This window comes from Bacillus rossius, chromosome 1, assembly GCF_032445375.1.
Source record: "Bacillus rossius redtenbacheri isolate Brsri chromosome 1, Brsri_v3, whole genome shotgun sequence".
NCBI lineage: Eukaryota > Metazoa > Arthropoda > Insecta > Phasmatodea > Bacillidae > Bacillus > Bacillus rossius.
In genome coordinates, this window is record NC_086330.1 from 30,971,812 (window position 1) to 30,997,661 (window position 25,850).

Sequence of the window (25,850 nt, forward strand, 5' to 3'; positions counted from 1 at the left end):
AGGCATTTATATTGTCCCAGTACCTACAGTAGTTAAAGTTATTTGTAAAACGTTTCCTAAATAGCTTCACAGTATTGGATGCGCACATCAATAAGCATAATAACAAAAAATAAAGTCAAATGGTTGAATATTCGATTATCGTTTTCGTGGTTAAAAAAATGTATTGGAAAGGCACGTCAGTTAATATATAAAAATATGCGCCAATTTTCGTAAGAAATACTTGGTATTAGCTTGAAAAACTTATTATTTAATATGTAAAACTAACCATAGCCATGTGTTGTACAAAGTTAAAAAATCTTTCTTGCAGTATTGCAAACTATTCGGCAACTGGTATCCAAATAAATCTTTTGTAAAAGTACATATTTTTTTGTATGTAATCGTGGCTCTACCCGTTGTTAGACTCCCGGAATGTAATTCCGTATTTCTTGTACTAAGCCGCAGTTTGTTTTAACACGATCTAAAGTTGTCTAAACCAATAAAAAACTAAAAATGAACCAAAATCCAACCTGCATTAAGGTAATACAGGGCTAAATTGTTTTGATAAATGGGAGAGCAGCCAATTTACAGTAGACAAAGTATTCTATAAAACACAGCACCATCAAATTTAGCATGCAGGTTATACAGTCTAGGAGATTTCTGAACCCCTCTGGCCATGAGAGCGAATGTTTATTGCGGAACGTTAAGAGGGTGCATTTCATTCCAGTTAATTAAATTTATATTTGCCTTAAAAATCGTAAAACATGTAAACTTGTATATAGGCTCGATTAAAAAAAAACAACGATTATATATTGCATACTTTTTCCTACCTTTAGCTGCCAATTATGAATTTGTATTTTTTGAGACGTACAATTAACGATTATTAAATGGACTACAAAACTAAATCATTTTTTGTCTAAAGGCAATGCTACTGTTTACTTCATGGCATTTTTTTATTTCTTTCAGATTTTTTTTTAAAAATTTTATTAGGCTTCGAAATTTTTCAATATTTCAAAGTCCTTTTACATTTGGGTAAATTATAATTATTTTTCTTTTTTATATGTACGTCACAAAAAAAACTTTGAAATTGTAAACATTTCAGAAAGTAATGCAAAAATTAAGTAGTGAATACTGGATTCATTTTGCGAGGTATATGCCAGTCTAAAAGTCTACAAGTTCGCTGGCCACTAACTCATGAACGTAAGTGTAAAATAAAGACCTGAAACAGGACAGACAATTGGCCTTAAAAATTTACCGCCACGAGTTCGATGGTGGGCTCCCAGAGCTCGGACGCGGCCTGAAGTGACGGCAAATGTTTGCGGAGGCGTCGTTCGTTGACGGGACCTACAGGAGGGCATACTCCAGGAGGGGGAAGGGTGGATAGGAGGGTTCGAACATATGTTTGAACTTCCCGCGAGTTTGGCCGCTCAGTTCGAGGATGAAAATCGGCGAAATGTGTGTTCCGAGGACAAAAGGGTGAAGGGGGGGGGGGGGGCGATGGGGAGGGAGTGGTAGTGGGGGTTAGTTGGACAAATGTTGACTCTTTGAACGCCTTTCGTCGTGCGTCCGTCACGTGTTTGGCTAGCTAATCGACTCTTCAGGCACAACCGCTTCCCTGGCCTTCACCGCAGTCGCGCATGTTGACGTTGACGCAAATCACGTGATCAAACCGAAGCAAGTAAACACTTAAAATAAAATTAAAAAACTAAAAACATTTTTTTCCTCTTAAATTTAGTCCACAGAAAAAAAAAAATTCTTGACAACATTGGGACTCAACGTCATTACAGACGATTATGAAAAGATATGTTGATGGGACAATTGATGAAATGCATTGGGAGAGGGAGGAGAAAACAGGAGTACTTACTCCGAGAAAACTCATCGACTAACAGAAACATCCGTCATTTTTTCCTACATGCGAAATTACGGATCTGAAACCGCTGTAAATCGAACACGGATCATACTGGTGCATGCATGGATGGTGAATGACAGTGCCACTTTTATTTTATGATTTAAAATGTTTTGTTTTCGCCATACGCTATTGCTGGTAACAAAACACATCATAAGAAAACTCAATAACGGACAAAAAAAAACATGGATATGCAAACACACCGAAAACAATCCATAAGTTTAATGCATAGGCCGCTTATAGAATTCCGTGGAAGGAATGACAGAAAATTTGTATTCCAGTACAAACGAACTCAGTGGGCTGGCAACGATGGAACAGTTTACAGTAAACAAAAAAAATATTGAACTTGAACAAAACAGCGACAATCAGATGGACCCAACGATGATACTCAACAGGTAATGTGGACATCAAACACATCGACAACACACAGACGCACAAGTGAATCCAGCGATGTGATTAAGGGGCCGTTCATTAATTACGTAAAGGTCACGATGGGTAGGGGGGTATTAAAAAAAATCTCAACAGACGTTACCTCATGGGGAAGGGAGGATAAAAACCATTCTAACTTAATATTTTTACTACGAGTAAAATTAGCCTGCACGGAAAAAAAAATGTTGCTAACGTAAGAGTTCAAGTATCAATACCCCAAGAAGCACCAGAACGCATCAAATCTTACCTTTAATTATAACACCTATTTTTCAAGGACTAAATGATTAATCTAAAAAATGATTATGTTTAGTAAAAAAATGTTAAGTGTAACTAACCCTTTTCTAATGGTATTTAAATATTTAACGCTTTTTAGGGAAAAACAAGGTAAAATCTTACGTACGAAGGGTGAGGGAGGTCCGAGAAATCTTGTGAGTCCTAACATATTGATAAAGGAGGGGAGGGGGGTGAAAACAGCCAAAATAGTCCTTACGTAATTTATGAACGACCCCTAAACATATAAGTATTCTGGACACCACTACAACAGCACGGACGAACACCGAAGGCTTCGTAACATAAAAAAAAAGGTTGCATTGAGGTTTCTTATGACATAAAGTGTAACCAGCAATGGTGTATGTCCAAGAAAACATTTTAAATCAAATTTCCTCATTCCAAGGACCATTCAAAATATCGAATTTAATCGACGGTTTGTTTGAAACTAACATATATATTTTTTAGCCCTTTGGATCGAACGCTGGCTTGCATCTAGCTACCGCATGGAGGTCGGCAAACCATCAAAACTATCTTTAAACCAGGTATTGACATTTGTGAGCAAATTCAGTGGGTCTGCGCGGAATTTTTTATGGACGTTCGTTTGCAATAAATGGTGATGGTGTTTTCGCACAACGTTGTCTCGGCAAACCTGCAGGCGGATGTTCTCTCTCTCTCTCTCTGTCTCTCCTTCTCTCTCTTTGCCGAAGCGAAAGGAAAACATCAGCGAGCAGAACGAGCGCGGGCGACTTTGGATCTGTTTGCTCGCGGCTATCCGGGAACAACAAGTATAAACGCGAAAAGCAAACAGTCGCAAAACAGCCGTACTTGTAACTGCGCAGCGCGCAAGACGCAAGACGTGCAATGCAGACCGGAAAGTTCGCCGTATATGTCGGTCTTTCCGGTCTGTGGTGGCATGTGTGGTCTTCGTGTAGTTCTCTTTAAGACTTGTAGTTTTAAATGTTATATATTCCTTAAACAATTATAATACAATACATGACAAAAAAAAACTGTTTTAAAAATTTAGTTTTTAAGATTATTGTTCAGACGATTTGAACTTTGTTTGATTTTCTTCGGTCTCACACACCACGTTGATTTTTAATTAATTAATTTAACTTTTTATAAAAAATTAAAACTCGATAATTTTTTTACATTTATTGTTCTGTCACCAATATTTACAACAGATATCCACTAAGTGTTATGTAATGAGTGTAAATATTCGCGTGAGTGATAACAGCTACGAAAACTTGTACGACTTTTTACACTCATGATATTACACTTAGTGAATATCTGTTAATGACATTGGTGACAGAACAACAAATTCAAACGAAGCATGGAATTAAAATCCCAGAAATAGACCTTTTTTTAAATACCTAGTAATGACAAGAAAATGAAAAATGTAACATGGCGTATTATATCGAGACTTAAAGTGACTTTCAATGGCGTCTACAAGGCTAGAGGGGAGAGTGGCAGATGCCCAATTTCCAAATTTGAAAAAAAAAAAAATTGTTTCTGATACTTGCAAACTCATTTTAAATGTTTTTATACATGTAGATAATGTTCTCTCTTTGTTCTTGTTTTTTTTTTTAAATTATTTTATGGCACTATGGACCCTTCTGTCCCATGAAAGAGGTTGAATCCTCAAATGTTATAACTAGGGACAGGAAAAATTCGCGGGTTCAATGACCTCTAGGATGAACTCCGTAGTTCTACGTACATTCGGTCAAATGCCACCCACTCATTGGCTGCTGTCTTGTGAGACGTCCCAACGTGATTCATTATAATGATTTGGTCGGGTGTTTCTCATTGGCCCAGAGTCATCCAGGTGAGTTGTGAGCCAATAGCAGAGGCAGCACTGAGGTATAACTATTTGTATTTTAGCCTATCGCGAAATGAATTCGCGAATTTTTCCGGTCTCTAGTTATAACTCTCTCTCTTATCTGTTCCTAGCTGACTATACACGTGATGGCTTCAGGTACAAAGCGGACGAGGAGAGAGTTAATACGCGAAGATAAATAAATAAGTTACAAACTGGACAACCTTTAACGGTGAACGCGGTCGGGGTACCCAGCCGCCGCGGCGGGTGGCGGGAGGCAGGGAACACTAGAAGACGCCCGGAGGAGAGAGAAGACGTGACGTGCGTCATCTCGCGCGACGGCTATCGATCTCCGGGAGGCGGTCACCGTGCCAGGCAGGGCGGTAAGGACGACACCGGCCCGCGCATCGCACGCTTCTTCGCCTCTACTGGCTCGCAGCCTCCGCGTCTATGGGACTTCAAGCGGCGGCCACATCATTTCTAAGGCGGGATATTGACATATCACACTTAAAATACTGTGTAACGAATTTTTCGTCCTTAAAAACACCCGTGCTAGGCCAGGTTCAAAACAAATATAAATCATTAGACGTTTACGCGAGACACATCAGCGCATGTGCATCCAAGCGAGACCTATTACATTCATCTCCAATAATGTAACCGTACGTTTACTTGAAGGAAAGTTATTATTTGCCAAACTTTCGCGTATTACTTTTTATGTTCATACATAGCACATCATATCTGAATCAGCCACAGCCGGAAAGAAGTTAACGTCCAGCTTTGATATAACGCGCTACGCCTAAAACCTATTGGTTTCCTTTATTACCTTGACGTTACTTTGTTTAAAAAAAAAACACGTGTTTAAAACGAAACCATGAAACAAAACTACCATAGGAAATGCTAATTCGTAATCGGGCGCCTTTAAACATCTTGAGTGGTTTGTAAAAAGGGCGTTAAAACCCGGTTGCCCCTGTACGTCATTCGACAGTCCGGACAGGCGGCCTACGCAGATGTATTGTCGAACCGAGCTTTAGCCGGCGTGCACGGACCGAAACTCCGGTGCGCGCGCGAGAACTCCAGTTTGCTCGGAGCTGGCGATAACTACGGCACGCGAGCCGGCACGCGTGCGAAGACTCCGGTACGGGTATCCGGCGACGACGCGCGCGGCGCATGAGCGTGGCGGCGGAGGGGTGGGGCGTGCAAGAGACGCGCGTGCCCCGGTGGGAGGGCGTCGCAAAGCCAGTCAGTCGGCGACATCCGCGTGGGAGACAGTGGTACGGCGTCTCTCTGCCGACCGGTGAACGCCTCTCTCTCTCTTAACTTCCGGAACAGCGGAGCCGGGACAAGGGGAAGGTTAGTTAATTTTTTTTGACGTGACAGCGTCTAATAAATCGATGAACACCGGCACATTGTTCCGTTACGTTCATTGTACGCTTGCACCGTATCTATCTCTCTTCCACTCGACTGTTTATAAAGTGAAGTGAAAAGTTAATGTGGTTTTCATTGCTATTACAACAACAATTTCGGCAATAAAGGTTAATTATTCTTGCATTTTAAAAACTGATTACTAGTATAATTTCAAGTATTTTTTCTTTTATTATTAAAATAAAAATGATTCAATTTTATTCATAAAGTATGCAATCATTTCATCAATGTTTTGTTATGACGTTGTCACGTTAAACTATCGTCCGTAAACCGACTTTACAGACAACCAATTTTTTTAAGTTTGGTATTAACGTCTCGTCAAAAAGGACGGTTAAACACGATACAGGCCCATGGTCTATTGAAGAGTACCCCAGAAAACGCTAAGAGTGATTTAAGCAAACCGTAGGAAACCGATTTCAGGATGGTCGTACTGAGGGTCGAACCAAGTCCTCTATAACGTCGGTCCTACCACTCCACCTCCTCGCTGGTCTATCCGCGCTTCTTCCTACTGGCGGCGTGTGAAAGGCGAACGCCACAGAGCAGAAATTAAGATAAACTGTAATTTCAAACCTTATGAGTAGAGACCTGCAAAATTCGCGGATTCATTGACCTTTAGGATAGACTCCACAGCCCTTTAAATACTCGCGGAAATGACACCTGTTCATTGGCTACTGACGCGTGAGACGTCTCAACTAGGCTGTCCGTAATTCGGCACTTTCTTGGTTTAGAGTTTCCCATTGGCTCACAGTTCCTCGGATAAAATGTGGGCCAATCGCAGAAGCGGTACGAAGGTATAGTTGTTTTGATGCTAGCCTATCGCGAAATGAATCCGCGAATTTTGCATGTCTCTACTTATGAGTAACTTGGTTAAAAAACGAATTACGGGAAAAATACTGCCATTTCCGACCTTAACATATTCTTAAATGCTTTTCGTGAACACACACCATTCATATATCTTGATCAGTTTTCAAATCACGTAGGTTTTTCTGAAGCTCTTCACATCGTATATGTGCCCAGGTATGCGGGGCCCTTAAGGGGCCCGCCTCGTCAGGGGTGTATGTGTGTTAGTGAGGCGGGATGATAAGCGCGACGCTCGCTGGTGCTTCTAGCGCGGTATAGCCTCTAAGCGCAAGTCTCTGAACTGGTGCGCAGTCTTCTCGTCGTCAATTGATAACTGTGAAATTTGTGCGGTGACCGTATTTTTTTTTACGGGGAAATGAAGATAAAGGTGTAATGCAAGCCCCTTAAGTGCTTTCAAGAATCTGTACCACTTGTTTTACACCTAAAAATTACTCCGAAAACATGCGTTTCAGCCATTTTAACTCTTCTAGAATTCAGTTTCAAAACATGATCCAAAATTAAAAGTACTTTTCGGGCCTCAGCGAACTTTTAAATGCTTTTCGTAAACACACCCCACTCGGATATCTTGAGTAGTTTTGAAATCGCGTTGTTTTTCCTGAAGCTCTGCACACCGTCTGTGTGACCAGGTAGGCGGGCCCCTTAACATTATGCCACTTGTTCTTAAAAAAAAAATTTAGCCGATTGTTTTAGGTCCTCGCCTATATGGACACACACGTGGTGATTAAAGCTTCAGAAAAATACCACACTATTTTAAAACTGTCTAAGATTAGATTAGATTGGCTGGTATTTACGAAAACCATTTAAGTATACGCTGAGAGTGGATAAGTCATTTTATTCCCTATTTCCTTTTATTTTAACTGTACACACTTTTTTTAGTAGCGTGAAAATGGCTAAAGTGAGGATTTATTTAATAAATTATAGGTACGAAAACCCCGACACAGATTCTTGAAAGCACTCAAGGGACTTTCGTTACACATTTATCTTCCTTCCTCCGCCATATAATGTTTGATCACCGCTCAAACTTCATAGTTGTCCTATGCACGACGAGAACACTGCGCGCCAGTTCAGAGCCTTGCGCTTAGAGGCGATACCGCACTATAAAAAACAGCTAGCTTTGCACTTATCATCCCGCTTCACGAACACAAATGTACCCCTGACTAGGCGGGCCTCTTAAAAAAATTTTCACTTTAAATTTCCGAAGAACACTTGTTACAGAATATCCAGTAAATTTTGAAAATTCATAAATTTACGTTTAGACTACTGAATTTTCTTACTTTTGAATATGAGCTCACAATAATTATACAGGAGTGTTAAAAAAAATCCTCAAATACTTGTTAAGCCGGAATTACAATAGTTCGTCGTGCCGTTCGTCGCCCGTCCGTTCATCATCCGGTGGTCCGTCAGCCGCCGAGCGATTTACAACACTTCCTTTGGAGAAAAAATATCTTATTCAATTATATTAGCGTGATAATCGTGTGATCTATGATCTTAAAACTCATAAAATTCAATTTGTTTCACTCTGGTATTTATTTCCACGTTTTCAGACTTACCGTGCGTAATTATTTACACTTGTGTGAATCGGACGATTTTTGATTCGAAACACAACATTTAAAATGTGTTCAACGATAAATTTAAAACTCAGTATTTAATACCTAAATAATAAAACAAGCTTAAAAAAAGTCTAATATAATTTAAAATGTTTCGCAAAACACTTGCAGACATTTGGAGGTTACAATTTCACCCGTTCTTCCGTCAAATGTATGAAGTTACCAAACTTTTGTCGGTCGGATGGATGATGATAATTTTTCGTGCCCTCTGATGGATTGCAGGTCACGTGATAGATGGACGGATGACGGACTAATGGAGGCGTCGGACTATTGAAATTCCGTCTTCTAGTACACAGCAGACACACTTATTCTTCCTGCACGTCCGTTGTTCGTGCACGGAACAAAGAACTCGGGAGGTGAAGATCCAACCTAACCCTACGAAGAACCTTCTTAAAGCGGCCCACGCATCATCGGGCCGAACCACGGAAAAAACAGTCTGAGGGAGAATGTTCAGTGTTTGTTGTATCTGGCTTCGAGCACTAACACCATGCCATCTGGGATTTCTAATATTAAAACCAATCTGGCAAATTGTTAAGGTCGCGTTCCTGATATCGAGATTCGTAAATTCTTCATTATTAATACCCCACAGTCCTCCGCAAGCTCTTGTTATTATATCTCTTTCGTCATCCGCCATTTTATGGAAAACAACGAGCAAACATAAACAGCAAACGGACGATGGCGCATAGAAAAGAAAGATAGAAAGAGAGGTTATCGGAGAAAGCTCCAGAACTGTCTGTGGTCCGGGAGGTGTATTTCCAAACCCTAGATTGGCTCACAGACGCGTGCCTCAACTGCGCCTTAGGCGGTAAGGGAATCGCGCAAGGAAAGGGGAAGGGGGTCGGTTAGAAGCAGTCCGGCAGGACGACGAGAATATAACTGTACATGTATGTTTGTATGTATGCGTGTACTTATTAACAGAACATAATGTTAGTCATCTCTGCAGCTTTACAGTAATAGAAAATTAGTATCTGGTTAGCTGCGTGGTTCAGAACTCGACATTAACTTTTTAATGCTTTATAAAGAAATTCCGGAGCATTTATGTAGCAATATAGCCTTTAACTAAACTTGGTATTTAAATGCACAATAATTACCATTTTCATATCATTTAATTAACGCGGGCTTTTCGACGGCCGTGTCTGCTGAGGTGGCTCTTTCGATTGTTATTTTATGTCAGTGAGCAACAATTGCCACAATTATTGTTGTATTCTGTTAGTTACAGAATTAATAAAAATATCTAGGAATCGAACATAACATAAATCCTGTATAAAATATACGGTATTGTAACAAAAAGTGTATAAATTATTTTTATTTATGCTTGTAACCTAAACAGCTACCCTTTTAACTCAGGTTAAGCTGTGTGTAAGCTATCTACTTCGTAGATATAACTCACATATTTAGAACGAAAGCTTACAAAAAATTATCCATCTTATATTACAAACAGCTGTTTGTTCGTAAACGTTTTAAAGTTATATTTCTTTAGGCGCGTTATGGGAAAATGAGGGTGAATTTTTACAATGCACGCGCATCGCAACGCAATGCAACATGCAAGGAAATTTTCATAGTAAGATGGCCTACCCACGTGTATGAACATGGAACCAATAGTAGTGGTATGCTAAATCAAACTACCATAGAATATATATGGTAAACTAAAAAATTCATTGTAAAGTAAAAGTAAAGTGCGGGGTTAATAAACTATAGGAACGTGGTTCATAACTCGGCAGTGGAAAATTTTTTTACATTGTAGATTACTGGAAATACAAATTGTGCTTAAGCAAGTAGGTATATTTTATTTGTTTATCGTATCTTTAATATTGTCTAATACTTAGCTCAGTCCATTACTTCAAGTGATATTAAATTAATTACGTTTCACATAGGTAAAAGTACAACTATCCTTTAATACTTTCTATCACCTATACAGCATATAGTCTAATGCTTTAAATTTAGTATTTTAATTTTTTTATTGGAAATATTTTTCTTATGTGAGTGTATTTGAAGGTATGAGTGAGGTTCCCGTATGAATAATTGTTTTGCAAATAGAAATTTTATCAATTAATGGATTGGAATAAAAATTCAGCATGTTTACTAATTAAAATTAATTCATTTATTTTACTAAATAAAATAACTAATTTATACATATTTTTTTACAATAAAGCCAGTTCAGTGTCTTGAATAAAAAATAAGTATCGTGATATTTTTGCAAAACTCCTCGACCCGGAGAAACCCCCGGATGGTCTCCGCATGGGGAGCCCTAGAAAAGAAACGAGCCCCTCATAACGGAAGCCACACTAGAAGGTTTTCTGTTTCCACCCACCGTTTCTTTGGTAGCCTGACTTGTTGCGCCGTATTCCAATCCGCCTTGGAGGAGCCTAGCCGCGAACCCGGGTCCTACAAGTCACAGGGCAGGCGCTCTACCCCAGAACCAGAGTGGTAGAGCTGTGACCTGCAGTCTTCAAGATGTTATTGCAAGACCGTACTGTAGTTATTAACACGTTTTTATTAACGGCAATTGATTTGGGAGGCAAATATTTACTAATGTAGGATATTAAAAGAACACGTGAGCATGTTTAGGTATTATTACTCGCCAGTGATGTGCCACATCTACTTCGGTAAAAAGCAAATCCATATGTTCTTCATGTTAATACACTTATAATATGAAACGTGGACAAGAAAAATAACGCAGAATTCATTAAAATAATGCCGAGAGAGATAAATAGACGCAAAATGTTTATTCAACTAAATTTCTGGACGCGAATCATATGTAGTTTCCGCAACCGCCACTAGAATTCGATGCCAGAGCAACTACATCAACTATCAAACTATTCCATTTGCAGAGCTAAATTTTAAACTTATGTTTATTATATTTTTATTTAAATTGCTCTGAAAAAAAAAAAGGATGAAGACATCCGCCACAGATGTCACATTTCCGTTCAATTCACGAAATTACATTTTAAGATGCGCGCGCAGCATTCAACAAAAATTGACATCATAAAAAAAACTACTTAAAATAATATATGTATACGTATTTTAAAATATTATACTTTAGTGATTGATATTGAATTCTGGTACGTATAATTAAAAACATTATTTATTGTGAATATTATTTATATAACTGTGGTTATGTTCTTGTATGTACAACAATGTCAGGTTGCTTGTAAGTTTCCATTTTTGCTGGCAGGGAGTGTCTGTGGAGGGTTTAGTAGTCTCATGGCCGTTTTCATTTTCATGTAAGTGTTTGTCAGGTTATGTTCCCGTTGGTATAAATTAATTGCATTATAAATTAAAACATTATTAATTAGGATAAAACTATGGCATTTTTGGTTTTTCAGTATTTATTAAAATTTATATAAATTTCTTTTAATACTGATTACTGAGTATTTATTAAAATTTTTGTTGATTATTTTATTTAATTAAATTATTTTAATTACGAAATATAACGCAATATAAAAGTTAATTTTTTTATTACACCACTTCTAACGCGTTTACATAAGTACACGCACCCATTTTTTGAGAAATGTATTATTTTAGGATATGATATTGGTTTGATGACTGTAGTAATATAGGAATGTGTGTTCTGGCACTGGAGTCAGAGTGTGGAGCTTGGGGCGGTTCAATGACCGACTGCCCTGACGTCAGGGTGGCCATCTTGTATGACCGTGACCTTCAAAATTCCTCAAAAATGACTAGAAATTGTCCTAGTTCGAGGGAAATATTCCCGTTTTTAAGAAAAATTTCCAATTTTTTCCGTAAAAATCCAGAGGGGCCAAATTTCCATCGAGAGGGGCAATTTTCCACGAAAGCCCCATCAGAGGTCATGACTTTGACATCTTACCTAAATCTTGACCTTGAATTTTGACCTTGACATTTTCCTTAGACCTTCAACTTTGACCTTGACCTCAGTCGCCTTCTTTGATTCCGCCATCTTGAAATCGAGCACCCAATCCCCAAATTTTGCAATTTTCGTTACGGTCGCCAACTAGAATTCTAGTAACATGTCCGCCAATTTGGATCTGATGTCACAGCCACTTTTTTAGATTCTGACGACACAGATAGAATCATCGTTATGACCGCCATATTGACATCCGCAATTTTTATATTAGAAAATTGCGAAAATTTTTAACATTTGAAAATTATTATATAATAAAATTTTATTTATAAAACGCTATTACGTCATGGAGTCCTCGGTTCTAACTCGACGATATCATTCGATTAAAAATGCCAATGGCTCCTTCCTCCAGGGAAGCCACCGGCAGACTGACCTCCCACCACTAATACTAAGGCCGATATTAGGTCAGCCAGTACGACGTAATGGCAGCCATTTTGGGTCTGCCATCTTGTTGTCTGGTGGAGGTTGCCATTTTATCTTCGTCTGCTAAAGGGCGCTTTCGCCATATTAGTTTTATTTTTGCCCGACAGATGCAGTAGTATTTATTACCGTGGCGTCCGCCATCTTGCCAGCCGTCTTGGCCACCATCTTGAAATTCTGTAAATTTTAAGCTGGATAAAATATTTCATAAATCATTTGTTAAATAATGATTGATTTGATGGATATACGTCCTTGGTTCAATCCTGGCTTGTTGCAATAAAAGGAAATTGTATTAAAAATTAGCAACATGACAGGTTTGAGAAAAACAAAAACAAAAGCGCATCTCCACATGGCAGTCGATTAACCAGCCACATCCAATCAGTGGCCACACACGTCTCGTAGCTGGCCAGTCACATCCAGTTGGTAGCCAGGCGCATCCAGTAGGTGGTAAGGTAGCCAAGAGGTATTTTTCGTCGATACTCAGCGAACATTTTAAACAGTTCACCGAACCAAGAGATAATTTTTGTCAATGCTCGACCAACATTTTAAACAGATCCTGTTTAATGCCTGGCGTATAGACCAGACATCTCAGGACCACGAGACCAATCATGTCCTGAGTGCAGACTTATCGATGCTCATTCGTCAAAAAGGAAGCACAATCATAAAAAGAAAGCTCATTTGAAAGCACAATCATAAAAGTAAGCACATTTTGGAAGCACAATCTAAAAAAGGAAGCACAATCGAAAGTAAATTCCACGAAGAGGAAGCACAATTGTAAGCACAATCAACGAAAAGGAAGCACAATTGAAAGTACAATCAACGAAAGGTAAGCACATTTGAATCACATTCGACAAAAAAGAAGCACATTTGACTGAAAGGAAGCACATTCAGGAAAAAGGAAGCACATTTGGAAGCACATTAAAAAAAAGAGCTGTATTACGAGAACTCAGTCTTAGTTACAAATCAGTTTTTGAGGAATAAAACAATCAGTTTTGAAATCCAATATATATATATATATATAAAATTTTATACAAATGCAGGTAAAAGAAGACATTATTGTACATAGCCAGCTTCCCTCAGTTCTTTGAGTATGAAGGCTACTGCATTGAGGTGCGAGTAGTTTCCTGCCTTAAGTGAAGCCATCAGTAGTCTCAGACGATCAATCAATATGTTAAGATCTTCTCATAATGCGTAATTAATCTCTTCTGTTATTGTCATCTTCCTGGAATGTTTGTTATTAATATTTTTAAGATCACTATCGTCCCAGTGATCATCGTAAGCTTGATCACAATAATTTATTTTATCACGTCATTTCTCTTGCTTTGGTCTCAGGGCTTCATCATAGTCTTCGATCTTGACAGGTTTAAGTGCTTCATCACAATGTTTGGTCTTGACACCATCTTATTAGTCACTGTCGCCATCATCGTAGATTATTACTGGATTACTGAATTATTGAATTACTGAATTACTGGTTTTCTGTAAATTTAATGACTTTTAGTTCGTTAGGATGCTTTTAAATACCGCACAGGTCGCTGATTTCCAAACAAAACAAGTGTGTTAGTTATAACATTGAGCTGCGACTCTTTTATCTTCCTTGCTTTGTGCCAGGAAACCAACTGTATCACTGCATAATAGTGTTTGCAGTAATACTGGGTTCGGATTATTACCCGGTAAATTATGCTTTGTGTTGTCCTAGTACATCCAATAGTTATAAATCATTGTTAAAATTTTTTTCTTAATAGCTTTCCAGTATTTACTACGCACATTAATAAGCACAATAAAACTTAATAAAGACAAATTATTGATTTTTCAGTTATCTTTTCCATGGTAAAAAAATATGTTTGAATGAAATATAAAAAAATTTAAATGCGCTAATTTTCGAAATAAATACACAGTATTATTTAGAAAAACCTATTTCATGTATGCAAAAATAACCATAGCCATGTATTGTACAAAGTTATTATATCTTTCTTGTAGTCTTACAAACTATTTCTTGGCAACTGGTTTCCAAATGAATTTTTTTGTAAAAGTACAGAATTTTTTCTACACTCTGGTTAGCAAAACCAACCGTGGCGTTATAAAAGGCCGGAAAATTTCTCGAATTCATTTCGCTACCAGCTAAAATCTACCTTTGCTTATGCTTATGCTGTTGGTACATGGTTAATATGTGGGAATCCTGGTTAGAGATTTATCTTGAACCAAAGAAGTATCGGATCACAAGTCACCCAGTTGCGACGCCTCTCAATTAAGCCGTTGATGAACAAATTACGTTTGTCCGAATATTCAGAGGACTGAGGAGTCCTTTATTGAGGTCGTTGAACTCACAATTTTTTCCGGTCCCTATAACTTGAATGGAACTCGCTAGAAAGAATGATAAGTACTGAATATGGCAGCGTCTCAAGCTAACGACTTATTTAAAAAGGACAATCGGAACTTTTTCCTTCCTTGCGGTATGGCTGTGATACGTGTGTCGGCAGTATACGTGTATCAGGAAAAAAAATCCAACCAGTCACGAAACACAGACGATGCTAAAGTGACGCAGCCAGTCCCGAAATATTACCTCGAAAAATCAGCGCCTCTTAAAGTTACCTCAAAATAATAACAGAATATTTGACTTTTATTCATGTATCGAGCAACGTTGCGCCAGCGGTGTTTCGTTGTCCTTACTCAGCTTTTTTTTCTCTCAGCTCGGAACGCTAGTGATAAGAAAAAAATACTTTAAATGAGTATATAAAATCTATTATTCACAAAGTTCTCACAAACATTGAGGCTTGTTTCGCGCTGTTTGTTAAATTGAAGAAATGTCGTAGCTATTGCAGGATAAAACTTAATCTACTGTCAGTCAAGACTTAATAAAGTAGTTACGTGATTTTGAATGCACCTATAGATGATAATTGAAGAAATGTCGTAGCTATTGCAGGATGAAACTTAATCTACTGTCAGCAAGACTTAATAAAGTTGTTACATGATTTTGAATGCACCTAGATGATTTTTTTTTCAAGAGGCGATACCGGTCTTTGTTCGTCAACTTGCACTATAAGAGTTTTTTTATAAACTGCCGTGGTTATAATCACTTAATTTCCATTATGCTAACTGAAGCCAATATTTATGAATCATGGACCAGTTTGGCTTTCTCAACTTTCTCTCAACGTTGTTAACGACTCGCTTCCATATACAGAAAAACTGTGTCAAGGACACCACGTTCTGTCACGATGGCGAGCATTGGCTAGAATATGTATATATGTATATATATGTATGTGTGTGTGTGTGTGTGTGAGTGTGTGTGTTTCGAAGTGGTTTCAATCTCCCCGCTTAAATAATAGCAGTCCGAAAACTTGCTCGCCTTCACTGCGTCGGTGGATCCCGAAACTGTTACCGCCCGCTGTTAAAAGCCCCTTTCAGTCGCTGAGTGAGCAGATGTGTATCGAGCGAAGGCTGTGCGAGAGGCGCGAGCGAAGTGGGAGTGGGAGGAAAGCGCGCTGCGGTAAATGTACTCTAACTGTGGGCAGTTCAACAAGTACCTACTGCTTGTTTTCACGCCTTGTGTGTTTCTTGTTCTATACCTTCAAGTGGCGACACTGTCGCAGCCAGAAGAATTTTTTTCCCTCGAAAATAACCGATTATCATTTATCTTTTTATATAAAATAAAAAAGCTTAGCTTAGCTACACAGAACAAAAAAAATTGGTTGTCTGTAAAGTCGGTTTACGGACTATAGTTTAACGTGACAACGTCATAACAAAACATTGATGAAATGATTGCATAGTTTTATGAATAAAATTGAATCTTTTTATTGAATTATCACTATTTTGTATGGATACAAAGAAGGAGTGAAATGAAATCTAAAATTTAATTGATAAATTTACTTTTATTTGCACTCATTATTTCAAATATGTTTATTACTTTAACGAAGAGATTATTTTAACTATAACTTTTATACATGTTTGATATTTAACTTCTTCCATTCTCTGTTATTTTGTTAAGGATAGGACGATGATAGGAAAAGTAGGAAACGAATGGGAGTGTTTCAAGTTTAATGTGCCTCGAAAAAGTCAAATCGATGGTTGTTCCAATCGAGTGGAAGAGAGATAGATGCGGCGCAAGCGTAAATGAGCGTAACGGGACACAGCGTAACGGGAAAATGTGCGTAACGGGACAATGAGTCATCTTTTTTCGTGCGTGCAGACAGCGTTCATCAATTTTTTAGACGTTGTTACGTCAAAAAAATACTCTGTACTTTTACAAAAGTTTCCTCTGGAAACCAGATGCCAAGAAATAGTTTTTCATACTACGAGAAACATATTGTAACTTTGTACAGCACATAACTATGGATATTTTTGCACATTTGAAATACGTTTTTCCAGATAATACTGAGTATTTCTTACGAAAATTGGCGCATAATTTAATATATTAATTGATGCTTCATGCAAGTTTTTTTATAAACCATGGAAAAGATAATCGAATGTTCAATACTGTACTTTGTGTTGTTTTATTAACGTTTCATTATTTCAGTGTGATGATATCAAGTTTTAAAACTGTACATAAAGGCGATTAGGACCGACGGTACAGATGAAGATTATAATTACAGTCCCAAAACACTTTTTTTTACATACGCGATACTCATAAATAGTACTTAGTTATGCAATAAAAATAAAAAAACCAATAAACAACGTGTTTATTTAATAAACCCACCAATGTAAAATAAATTATATGACGACCACACGGAAAATTAACCTAAAGTTGATTAGGACATCAGGTGTGCCACTAGGAGTTTGCGTAAAAAATAGACAAACTATTTGTGTAAAAAAATTGCAGAAAACATTTTACATAACACAGTGTAATTATAAGGAATTAATTGGTAATTTGAGCAAGATTCATAACTCGCACGTGTTCGAAAATAATGATTTCAAGAGACCGTTGAGATTTCGAGAATTCATCTGGAATTCAACTACTTGACACCTCTGTGCTGCTTCTGCTATTGGTTCACAGTCGATCTGGGAGGCTCTGTGACGGCGAGGAAAGCTTCAACCAAAGAAGTGCCGAATCACCAGATGAGACGTCTCCTTATGAGAACGTCTCCTTAAAGTCAGCATTTGTTCTCGTGCGCAGGAGGACTCTGTCCCTGAACTTGACGCCGTGGTTTTCGCGGTCAACACGAGCACGCAGGGAAGTCACCAGAGCGCACTAGTTACTCGAATATGAGCAGTCCGCTCTCGAGTGCACTCCCTCACAGAGGGAAGCCTTCATTTCACAGACGAGAGAGAGCCACACCCGAAGTTCCCCGAAGTTCATGCTAGGAAACCGTTTACACATGATTTCACAGTATCTTTAATGTAGCTATCCTAACCTAATCAATCGTCCACAATGTTTTAAAGTATTTATAATGTGGCTAACCTAACCTAATTGACCATTAGTTATCATGAGTTACAATGAACAAAAAAAAACCTAAGATGCACGATCGGGCGTTTGACACTGTCGTCTGTGAAAATAAGGCTTCCCGGGGAGAAAGCCCCGCCAGGGGAAAATATCGCGCTACTGTTTCACACAGCGAGCTCACGAGATACGGTGTTGCACAGATGAACATGTCACACAAGGAAAAAAAAATTCTGATCATTTACAAAAGATTTCTATGATAACTAGTTGCCAAAAATTTTTTTTTTAATAGGTCGTAATACCAGTACAAGAAAGAAAAAACTGTAACTTTGTACAACACTTGGCTGTGGCTATTTTCGCATATATGAAATACGTTTTTCGAGATAATACTGTGTATTTCTTACGAAAATGGGCACACAGATATTTATTTTAATTGATGTTTCATTCAGAATTTCTTTTAAACAAATGCTTTGTTGAATTTATGCTGTTTCATAACGCACATTATGTGCGCAGTTAATGCTGGAAAGCTATTCAGGGAACGGTTTAACACAGAGCATAAATTCCCGAGTAAGAATCCAAACTCAGTATTTCTGCGAACCCTATTTTGTAGTGATACAGTTTTCATATACCTAACTGTAAAACATGTACAAATATGAATATTTCTGTTCAGTTTACAAAAATAGTGCTTGTCAGGGTCTTCTCATTTGCTCCATTTTATTTTCCGCTACATTTTAACACTTGACCTTTTCATGTCAGAATATTGAATCACCTTACCAGGTTTTTTTTTTTTACGTGAATACGTCTTATTAATTGGGATGTCCATTTAAAAATTGGAGTGTAACGAAAATAAGATGGATTTTAAAATGTTATAAAACTTTAAACACGGCAGTATAATCGAGTTACGCATTATATAGCGTATCCTTTAACTCAACATCAAACGGAGAACCGTTGATAAGCCAGTAATTTGCGGTTATGAATGAAAAAAAAATTCACAAAGTATCATAATTTTCGAGTCGTAGGCACGTTTTCAAAAGATTTTAACCACACCCCGTACCAAATTATTAAGAACTGTCACTGAAAAATTTTTCTACGCAGTCTTTAACACACCTACTATTGTTAACAATTAAAATAATAAATCATGATATTCTTCTAGGAAAAAATAATAATTTGAAAAACTTAAGCTGCAAAAAAAAAATTTAATCGGGTATTTTTGACTAGTCATACTGTAAAAATACTTACTTTATTAACTGTTTTATTAAATGTTTTAATTGTTAAAAGTCCTACGAATAACAGCAATACGCGTAGGTCTTTAAAATTAAAACATTTTATTTGACTAAATGCGTAAATATCACAGGTAGGTAGGCCCTCATGTACGCACATATTCAAAATATTTCTGTATGAGATTTTGAAAAGATCAAAAACCAAACAATAATTCAAGATGGCTTGCTCGGTGACGTATCAAGTATGATAGTGTGATAGTTTCTCATCTTCCAAAAAAAACAGCACTTTTATGCATTCGTTCTGTATATTATTATATTTTTACTATATGAACGTCTGAGTAGAATCGCATAATTTTGGATAAGCTGATTTTGGTAGAAAGTTAAATGATTTCGGTAAATTATAACTCATCGTTTTGAATTGCATGATACACATTGTTAATCTTGGCTTTAGATATCTCTGATACTGGCTGGAACTTACGTATTATATTTATACTGTAAATAAAGTTAATCCATATCAGTGAGCAGAATGAGTAATTAATTAGTGACTGAAAATAAAACTATACATAGTACAGTATGTTAATTAATAACACGCTCTAGATTAAAACTAATACTTTATAGGCCTACTGATTTAAAATGGCATGTTTAAAATATACGCTTATAAACGCACAAAAAATTCAATTTTACTTATCTTAGGTTTCATTGGCATTTTTAGAGTACCACGGAAAAACAAAATAATTAGCGTCCAAAACTGCTGATGTTTGGCTTTCCAAAGTTGCTCTGCCTCCTTCTCTTCATCCGAAAAATATAAAGTTGCCAAAACATTACACCCCCCTTCCCCCCCCCCCCCCAAAAAAAATCGCATCGCGAAATGGAATCGGCCACTCAAATGATATAAAACGGATTTTCGCTCATATGTAGCCTACATTTATGTGATAAAAGCATTTACTGTTCCAAAAGCAATAGCAGGAAGTTTTAATCACAGTCACTGGGACACGGATTAAAACTCACATGTCTCTCTCGGATTTGCGAAGAGAAGATGGGTGTTGGGGGAGGGGGGAAAGGAGGGGGGATTTTGAAATAAAAGTTACGTCATATGAAGTGCCGAACATTTTTTTTTTATTTGTCAAGTATTGTCTTGGGTTTTCTCACTATACTTTTTAACTACTGGGAATATATCCGTAGTAGTCATAAATAAGACACAGAAAACAATTGTATAAACATCTTCTTGAAACTGTTTCCTAAAATTTTTAGAATGTTCTTTTCTTTTTGGGTATTAGGCCTACTGCGTATAAAGACAAAAAAAAATTCCTTTTCTTGGTGTAATATTCTTGCCATATACGCCTCAGCGTGTATATGCAGATATAATATGTTAGTGAGAACATTTAATTTATGTCGTAGGACTTGCACTCATCGAATAATTAGATAAACCAAACACCAAATTTAAAAGCTCTTACAAAATTTTTAAACACATAACAGATGACCGCAAAAGTTAACGTAAAGTCCAACAATTATTTCGAACAATTTCGAAGCGTAATTTGCCTGTATTCCACTCTTTCGACCCTTCTTTACAAACTTGTCTTCTCGTATGCTGCATGCAATTCAGACTGTCATATGAAGTAAATTATGCTAATTTTGGACAATAAACAGTCCATGCGCGACTATAAGAGTGTGTGATATTTTGCTAACCAAGCTGTAACTCTTCGACTCATAGCTAGCTTTACTAGTAAAGGAGTTAAATAAACCTGAAAACATTGGATACTCTTCTCAAAAAAAATATTTCCAACAGAAGCAATTAATTTCATGATAACGGTACTTTTTTTAGTTTAAAAAAATTCTCTATTTTTACCAGGTTGGTCCGCTTATGCTCATTATCGAATTCGACCGAGATTATATATATATATATATATATATATATATATATATATATATATAAGGTAAGACATACACACACTACAGACACTTTAAAATTGTTAAGGATATTGGGGTTTTAGGACGACGAAACGAAAAACCTGGTAGAAATTTCCCGGAAGTTCCCTATGGTTACGATTTCATAGGTAGACTTTCTTCGAAATACACCTTAAACTTGGGTCTACAAACGCATCTTTCTCTATTTGTAGGTGATACGATGGAGTTGTCTCATATAACAACATCTCGTATCTATAAATATTTCTGTTGACGATACGATGGTACTAATATAGGTATACGTTTCGTCTACAAAGCTGCAAGTCATAATGCGTTCAACACCAGAGGTTAATAAGCGATGCAAATCAGGCAGCTGTGCGCTGAGATGGGCCCCTGCTGTAGACGGCAGATCCAAGCCATCTGTATTAATAGACAACCGCGGATGTTTTGTTGAACGCAAGGCGGTAGTGTGGGATGTGCAGTTGCCTCTCGAACAAGGTGAGTTGGGTTGGATGCGCGGCGAATGTGACGCTAGAAGGTTTCACGTGTTGAAAACTTGGCGGACGTGGCGTTGAGCCGCGGAATACACTCGGAAAACGTTTTTGCGTGTTGCACAAAGAAATCAGTTGGTAACTTGTTGCCTGGATGGTATTTTTTTTTAATGTTACGAGCCACACATTGGCTGTCTATGTACATACGTTTTCCAGCACATTGCTATAACTTCGTGTTCATGACAATTTAGGAAACCATAAAACACGATTGATCAGATTAAATATTTTTTAATGCAATATGTTCGTTTATTGCTGGGATTAAAAATAATAGGTGAAATGGATAAGTTTTTTTTTTTTTTTTCGCAAAAATTAATTCTGATAGCTCATTAGACTGCAACAAGGTATGCCTGCGCTAGCAGTTGTGCAAGAGAAGCCATTGCACCTATTTGGCCAGGCCGTTCAGTACGCATTTATTTCAGCATTGCACGGCTGAGATTGGTGCGCGGACAGTAGAATGTACCCGAAATAAACTCAGCCAATTACGAACAACATTAAATGCAATATCTTTAAATCTTTATCATTTTAGCATTAGATAGATTTTAAAAAGGGCCATTTTATAATATGCCTTTAATATATTATACTTTAGGTATATAATGATAATTTTTTTATTTGTACTGATGTGTAAATTTAGTTTTTATTCACATGTATTTGTGACTTTTTTTGGTATGTCTAGGCTATAATATTTTATTTATTTATTTATTTTTAATTAGATTATAAATATTGTTTATTTGATTGAAAATGAATAGTTATCAATTGTTAACTTATATTTTTTGGTAGAATGTCTTTGATGTTTATGAAATTTGTTATTTTTATTTCTCATATAATTATTTATTATAGAAGCACCCCAAGAAGAAAAAAAAACACGGCCACGTTGGCATCCCCTTCATTTCCCACTTGCGTGTACTTCTGTACGCGTGTTAGAAGTTAAACTTTTTTTTGACTTGATACACTAAACTATTGTGGAATTTATATTTACAAACGTAATCAAAATTTGGGTACATAACTTTTGACACAGAAAAATATTTTGGAGCACAATGGCCATAGAGTACGCTGAAATACCCGGAATTTCCCGGGTTTTATCCAGTTGTATAAAGGCTTCTTTTTAGAGTAAATCGGATACAAAAATTTGTTTTATTTCAGAAATTTAAAATACTGGTGTATGGGAGAATTAAATTTATTTTAAGAATTCAGATGTAGGCAGTAAATGTTGTCTCATTTAAAATTTTAAATATGTAAAATTTCATCACGAAGTACTAACATTTCGGTTTTAAAGGATGGGAAATAAAGAATGAGGAAAAAATTATATATGTGTGTGTATATATATATATATATATATATATATATATATATATATATATATATATAGCCCTACCTAGTGTAATATAACCAAACGAACGGACTGAGCTCTGTATTAAAAATTATAACAATTAGTTACACGAATAACTAATAATTATATAACTTCAAATATTAGTTTTTAAATTCAATAATAAGTTGCATAAATAATTTAAAAAAATATATCACAGGCGGGATTTTAACCTAAAATCTTGTATCCGACACCGCACATTTACCTACCGAGCTAAGGAGACGCAGTCAAAATTTGTGAAATATATTGGGCTATCAATGTTGCTAATCCTAAGATTATAACGTATTTTTAAAGTTGTAATTATTTATGTTTTGAATATTGAAGTTTATAAAATGTATTCCAGGATATAGTTTCGCTATCACAAAGATGTATTTGGCACACTGGATACGCGTGATACGTCCCTTGATGTTCACGAAAGCCAATACATACAGGTTAATGCGATCGGTTATCTGGAGGACTTCGGCTCGTGTGTGTAGCAGAAAGGGAAGTCTTCATTTCACAGACGAGAGAGCCACACCCGAAGTTCACCGAAGTTTATGCTCGCTATTTTTTTTCGTTCTATCTCATTGTATAAACCGGTGTGGCATTAAATTTTGCGGTCGATTAGGATAGGTTAGCTTTATTATAAATATTTTAAAACATTGTGGATGGTTGGTTATATTAGGTAAGTATAGCTACATTAAAAATACTGTAAAATCATTTTATGGTTGCTTAGCAAATAACTTTTTAATATGTAGCTATCCAGGGCTAGGAAATCGTTTAAATGATTTCACAGTATCTTTAATGTAGCTATCCTAACCAAATCAATTGTCCACAATGTTTTAAAGTATTTATAATGTAGCTAACCTAACCTAATTGACCATTAGTTATCATGAGTTACAATGAACAAAAAAAACCGAAGATGCACGATCGGGCGTTTGGCTTTCTCGTCTGTGAAAAGAAGGCTTCCCGTAGCAGAAACGGGCATGCGCATTGGACTTCATCGAGTTTAACTTCCGTCCGAGGTGAGCGCGCACTTCATTGCATTTCCGTATAGCTCGCTAAAATGTCACCCACAACGCGCCTAAAGAAGTACAGCTTTATGAAATCCAGATTCGATACCTCCAGGGATCTAGGTCACATGGTCTGCGTGGGAGGAGAGTTATCTGACCTCGTTTCTCGAAGCAGCCCCAATAATGTAATATTGAAAATGTAGGCTTGTGCCTGATGGATCCCTGGATTGAATTTTGCAGTCCCCGTTCACCCGGAGCATAACCAACCTGAGACGCGAACGACAGTCGTCCGAACGTAGAATGATTAGCCTCAACGGTTGATCAATATAAATTTTTTATTCTTTCCGCTGAGTGTTAAAAAAAAATGTGTCTTTCAGTACTCGCCAGAGATGTGCAACATATAACCTCGGTAACGAGCAAATTCGTGTGTTCTCATCATGTTGCAAATACACTTAGGTATAATACGAAACTCGGATACGAAATTTTAACGTATAATTCTTTAAAATATTGGCGATCTTGATAAATATACGAAAATTGTGTTTTCAACTAAACTTATTGATGCGAATCACACGTACTTCCCACACCCACTGCTATAATTCGCTGTCGGAGCAGCTACGTCTACTATTAAATCATTTGATTTGCGGAGCGGAATGTTAAACCATACAATGAAACTGTTCTCATAAAAGCAGAAATATGAAGAAAAAAAAATTGGTTGTCTGTAAAGTCGGTTTACGGACGATAGTTTAACGTGACAACGTCATAACAGAAAATTGATGAAATGATTGCATACTTTTATGAATAAAATTGAATCATTTTTATTGAATTATCACTATTTTGTATGGATACAAAGAAGGAGTGAAATGAAATCTACAAATTAATTGATAAATTTACTTTTATTTGCACTCATTAATTCAAATATGTTTATTACTTTAACGAAGAGATTATTTTAACTATAACTTGTATACATGTTTGCTACTTAACTTCTTCCAATCTGTGATATTCTATTAAGAATAGGACGATGATAGGTAAAGTAGGAAACGAATGGGAGTGTATAAAGTTTAATGTGCCTCGAAAAAGTCAAATCGATGGTTGTTCCAATCGAGTGGAAGAGAGATAGATGCAGCGCAAGCGTACAATGGGCGTAACGGGACACCACGTAACAGGACAATGTGCGTAACGGGACACTTTTTTGTGTGTGCAGCCGGCGTTCATCGATTTATTAGACGTCACGTCAAAAAAAATACTCTACCCCAGCTTTGGACCTGATTTTCGACAAGGATTTTCATAAAAATACTGCAAATCTTGTTGAACTAATCAAACCGTTAACACTATATAATTTCTCTTTGGTTTTGTGAACTTTGGTTCGCGCTATTTGCCACAGATGGTTGTACAGTGGTTTCACATTTCCGTTCCACGCGACTTCTGTTCCAACAAATGCCGTACACCGAGATGATGTTACTCATTAAAAAGCGCATTTGCAAGGCAGATGAAGGGTGTTGTTTACCTCTGAACGTACGAAAAAATTATTCCACAAAGCACTCCCGACGATTTTAAGGAGGGCATGCTTTAATAGAGACGTTCAGCTGAGGTTTCAATAAAATATTCAAAAGATAATTTTTTTCTTCTTTTCGTGGAAATCTTTACTGGAGAGGAAGATAGTTGCTGTGTACATTCACGCGGTTCCAAAAAGAAATTAATTGGAACGGAATAATTCAGAGCCATAGTAGGGAAGTTTGGAGGATGAATAGGGAAGTGCAAAAATGTCTGTTAACGACCGAAATTTATTTCAAGTGGCGAACTCTTTAGTTCATGCAGCAATTATTTTTTCTTCACGGCCGAACAAACGAATACGCCTTCTGTGTCT

At 37.0% G+C, this 25,850-nt stretch overlaps 1 protein-coding gene across 2 annotated transcripts in view; it reads left to right on the top strand.

Annotated features, from left to right (window-relative positions):
* LOC134533795 (dual 3',5'-cyclic-AMP and -GMP phosphodiesterase 11A-like) overlaps positions 1-25,850 on the top strand; it is a 159,863-nt gene that overhangs the window by 26,790 nt on the left and 107,223 nt on the right. The window contains exon 1 of one of the 2 annotated variants that reach the window (XM_063371460.1): positions 5,655-5,744. The exons of the other annotated variant lie outside the window; for it this stretch is intronic. The gene's annotated coding sequence lies outside the window, so the exon portion shown is untranslated. Of the gene's footprint in view, positions 1-5,654; positions 5,745-25,850 lie in introns of those variants that run through there. 2 annotated transcript variants of the gene reach the window in all.